Source organism: Cannabis sativa, chromosome 4 (assembly GCF_029168945.1).
Source record: "Cannabis sativa cultivar Pink pepper isolate KNU-18-1 chromosome 4, ASM2916894v1, whole genome shotgun sequence".
In the NCBI taxonomy this organism is placed as follows: Eukaryota; Viridiplantae; Streptophyta; class Magnoliopsida; order Rosales; family Cannabaceae; genus Cannabis; species Cannabis sativa.
Window position 1 is genome coordinate 26140944 of NC_083604.1, and position 5004 is coordinate 26145947.

At 39.8% G+C, this 5004-nt stretch overlaps 1 non-coding gene across 1 annotated transcript; it reads left to right on the plus strand.

Annotated features, from left to right (window-relative positions):
• The first annotated feature begins 3918 nt into the window (after window positions 1-3918).
• Window positions 3919-4025, plus strand: LOC115715398 (small nucleolar RNA R71). The gene has a single exon (XR_004011272.2). It is a non-coding gene; the product is annotated as a small nucleolar RNA R71 (small nucleolar RNA).
• Window positions 4026-5004: the final 979 nt, after the last annotated feature.

Below are 5004 nucleotides of genomic sequence, written 5' to 3' on the forward strand. Positions count from 1 at the left end.
TCCTTCATCGCTTATAATTGCTCTCGGAGTTCCAAACAGGGTGAAAATATTCTTCTAAAGAAAGTTTAGCATTGTTTTACCGTCATTCAGGTGTGTTTCTGCTGCTTCCACCCATTTGGAGAGATAATCCACAGCTACAAATATGTACGTGTTATTGTATGATGACGGGAAAGGTCCCATGAAATTAATGCCCCACAAATCAAATAGTTCCACTTCCAATATTCCAGTCAAAGGCATCTCATTCCTTCTCGAGATATTTCCAGTTCGTTGACATCGATCACATGCTTGGACAAATTGGTGAGCATCTTTAAATAAAGTAGGCCAAAAGAATCCACTTTGTAAGACCTTTGCAGCAGTACGATTTCCACTAAAATGTCCTCCGCATTCCAAGTTATGGCACTGAGTTAAAATAGAGAACATCTCCTCTTCCGTCACACATCTTCCAATAATCTGAACAGCACAATTCTTATAGAGAATAGGCTCTTCCCAAGAGTAGTGTTTGACCTCAGAGTAGAATTTTTGCAACTGTTGCCTCATCAAGTCTGGTGGTATAATGTTTGCAGCCAAGTAGTTCACATAATCTGCAAACCAAGGTACAGTAGAATCCAAGAGAAACTGTTGCTCATCATGAAAATACTCATTGATCTGAACCTCCCTTATATTCTGACTCTCTTCGAGTTCCAACCTTGATAGATGATCTGCCACTAAATTCTTTGTGCCCTTCTTATCCTTTATTTCTAAATCAAATTCTTGTAGAAGAAGAACCCATCGAATTAGTCTTGGTTTGGCATCCTTCTTAGTCATCAAGTACTTGATTGCTGAATGGTCTGTATACACTATCACTTTATTGCCAATCAAGTACGGTCGAAATTTATCACACGCAAACACTATAGCCAACATCTCCTTTACTGTAGTAGCATAATTCAATTGGGCATCATTCAAGGTTTTGCTTGCATAATAGATAGTTCTGAATACCTTGTCAACCTGTTGTCCCAACACTGCTCCAATAGCATAATCACTGGCATCACACATGATTTCAAAAGGAAACTCCCAATCTGGTGTAGTCACAATTGGCGCTGAGATTAACTTCTTCTTGAGAATTTGAAAGGCTTCAAGACAATCCTTCCCAAACTCAAAAGATACTCCATTAGCGAGAAGATTAGATAATGGTTTGGCAATTTTGGAGAAATCTTTAATGAATCTCCTATAAAACCCGGCATGACCCAAGAAGCTTCGAACTCCCTTGACTAAAACTGGAGGGGGTAAGTTTTCAATTGTAGATATATACCTTAGCTTTAGCAACCTCAATACAACTTTTTGAAATTTTATGCCCCAACACTATCCCTTCTTTAACCATGAAGGGACATTTTTCCCACTTCAGCACCAAAATTAGAATCTTCACACCTTGTTAATACCAATTCCAAATCGCTAAGACATTGATCAAACGATGAGCCGAATACTTAAGAATCATCCATAAACACCTCAATGAACTTCTCTATTAGATCTGAAAATATGGCCATCATACACCTCTGGAATGTTGCAGGTGCATTACATAATCCAAAGGGCATTCTCCTGAAAGAAAAAGTGCCATATGGACATGTAAATGTAGTCTTCTCTTGATCCTCAGGTGCTATGGCTATTTGATGGTACCCAGAATAGCCATCTAAGAAACAGTAATACTCCTGCCCAACCAACCTGTCTAACATCTGATCAATAAAGGGCAAAGGAAAATGGTCCTTCCTGGTTGCTTTGTTGAGCTTCCTGTAGTCAATGTACATTCTCCAACCAGTAACCGTTCTTGTGGGGATTAATTCGTTCTTCTCGTTCTTTATTATTGTCATCCCCCTTTTCTTTGGTACTACTTGCACCGGGCTAACCCATTTTCTATCTGAAATTGGGTAGGCCACTCCAGCATCTAACCACTTGACCACCTCCTTTCTGACAACCTCTTTCATCGGTGGATTAAGTCTTGATTGTGCATCAATAGTTGGTTTAGCGTCCTCTTCCATAAAAATTCGATGCATAACTATTGAGGGACTGATTCCCTTAACATCACCCAATGGTCTTATTGTGCGCCCGAAGTACTCTAAGCAACCTGTCAATCTCCACATCAGAAAGTGAAGCTGACACTATCACTGGAAGCTTCTTGTCTTCTCCCACAAATTCATACCGTAGATGATTAGGAAGCACCTTCAATTCTAACTCTGGAGGTTTCTCTGTAGATGGCACAAGCTCCTTTGGCACAACCCCCAACTCTTCATAATATTTCCTATTCAATGGCCCATAAGAACTAAGCCATTTGGCATACTCCTTTGCCTCAATTCCTTCTTGCTCAGTCAAGTCATCTTCAATTAAGCTCAATTCTTAAGGATCTTCTATCCACTTTTTCTTTTCTGCAATAGTATCAATAAAATCAACAAAGAAACAGTTATCACTTGCCTTTTGGAAAGTCATCGCCTTTAACAAATTGAAGACCACTTCTTCCCCTTCCACTCGTAGCTTTAATTCACCCTTCTGAACATCAATCAAAGCTTGGCCAGTTGCTAAGAATGATCTCCCCAGTATAATTGGGACATTGCTATCTTCTTCCATTTCCAGAACAATAAAATCAGTTGGAAAGATGAACTTATCAAATTTTACTAACACATCCTCAATGACTCCCCTTGGATGACCTAGTGATCGATCAACCAATTGCAAGGTTACTGTAGTTGTCTTTGCCTCACCCAACTGCAATCTTCTGAAAACTGACAGAGGCATCAAATTAATGCTAGCTCCCAAGTCACACAATGCATTTATCCACTGTATTCTCCCAATGGTGCAAGGGATGGTGAAACTCCCAGGATCTCTGAGTTTAGGAGGGAGTTTCTTCTGCAGTATGGTGCTACAACCGTCAGTCAATGCCACTGTTTCATAGTCTTCTATTTTCCTCTTCTTTGACAAGATCTCCTTCATGAACTTCACATAACTGGGCATTTGTTCCAAGGCTTCAGCAAAAGGGATGTTGATGTGCAACCTGTTAAAGACCTCTAGAAATTTTGAAAACTACTTGTCTAGATTGGTCTTTCGGAGTCTCTGTGGGTACGGTATCTTCACATGATAATCTATACTGATTGGTGGAGACTCTTGTTTTGGTGCAAGAATCTCAGTAGTCTTCTGTTCTATTGATGTTGGTACCGGTTGATCCTTAATCTCTTCTTCCACTAGTTGTCCCCCATCAGGCCCTTCATACTTCTTCCCACTTCTCAGGGTAATTGCTTTGCAGTTTTCTTTAGGATTAACCTCGATTGTACTAGGCAAGTTTCCCTAAGGACGGGTTGCTATCTGAGTTTCCAATCCTGATATTAGTGTGTAGGTCCTTAATGGATGATCTAGTCTCCGTCATAAATTGTAACAATAAGTCTGTCTGAAGACCAGAACTCCCAGTAGAGCCTTGTTGCTGTGATTGTTGTTGGTTCTGCGTATGGTTCTGATTCCTTTGCTGATAGAACCCACTATTCCTTCGATTCTGTCCTTGATTGAACCCATAGTTGTTGTTTTGAGAGTAATTCCCAATGGCTTTAGCTTCATCCATTGGCAAACTATTCACATCTACCGGGCATTCCGCATAAGGATGAGGGCCTCCACATAGCTCACAAACAACCTGAGCTTGTTTTGCTTGCACAATTATTAGTTTTGTTAGGGCCTCTACCTGGGCTATCAATTTAGTGATGGTATCTACCTCATGCATACCAGCCACCTTCTATGTCTGACTTCTTTCAGTTGGCCACTGCTAATTATTCAGGGCCATCTCCTCTAGCAAATCACAAGCCTCGTTTTGCACTTTTCCTCATAAATGCCCCACCAGCTGCAGCATCTATAAGTGTTCTAGTATTACCAACCACCCCGTTGTAGAAATTATGAACCATCATCCACTTCTCAATACCATGATGAGGACACTTCCTGATGAGATCCTTCAACCTCTCCCAAGACTCATGGAGAGATTCATTATCTAGCTGACAAAAGTTATTAATTTCTCCTCGCAGCTTAGCAGACTTTGCTAGAGGAAAAAACTTAGACAGAAACTTTGTTGCCAAGTCATTCCATGTTGCTATAGAATTCGGTGGCAAGGAGATCAAGCAACTCTTGGCTCGTTCTCTCAGCGAGAACGGAAAAAGTCTCAAACGAATGGCATCATCACTAACCCCATTTACTTTGAAAGTCTGACATAACTCCATGACGTTTGACAAGTGCAGATTGGGGTCTTCAGAGGGGAGTCCACCAAACTGGACTGAAGACTACAACATTTGGAGTATGGCAGACTTAATTTCAAAGTTGTTGGCATCTACAATGGGCGGTATGATGCATGATTGAACCCCCATAAGAGTTGGGAGAATATAATTTCTCAAACTGCGGCCATTTCCTTGATCTTCAACGACACCTCCATTATTAGCAGCGTAAGCATTCTCAGCCATGATTTCTTGTGTTTCAACAGTTGATGAAACTTTTTCTTGCCTCTTGTTCCTTCTATTTCTCCTACAAGTTTTCTCGATTTTAGGATCAACTAACACGATGACTCCTTGTCCTTGACGGCGCATACACCTTTAATTCTTGAAATAGACAAAGACAATATTGAAAGAAGCAAATTAGCAATTAGCAAGAAAAATAAACTAAAGTAGAATTTAATATAATCTTATGTAATATCAATCTTTAAACAATTCCCCGGATAAGTTGCCAAAAACTTGTTACGAATGTTGTAAATAGTACGCAAGTGCACGTAATCAAGTAGTAAGCTCACAAAGGTGAGGTCGACCCACAAGGAATTGGATTGAATACCACTAGACTAAATCTATGATTCTATTTGGCAAATCAATATTTTTGAGAATTAAGAACAGAATAAAAATTCAAGAAGCTTAAATAGACAAAAAGAAATTAATCAAAATGAGAAAACAGGGAAGAGAATCCTGTTGATAGGTCTACCCAATTGTTAATGCCTAATTACTATCCCCAATTCCTATTGTGAATGAT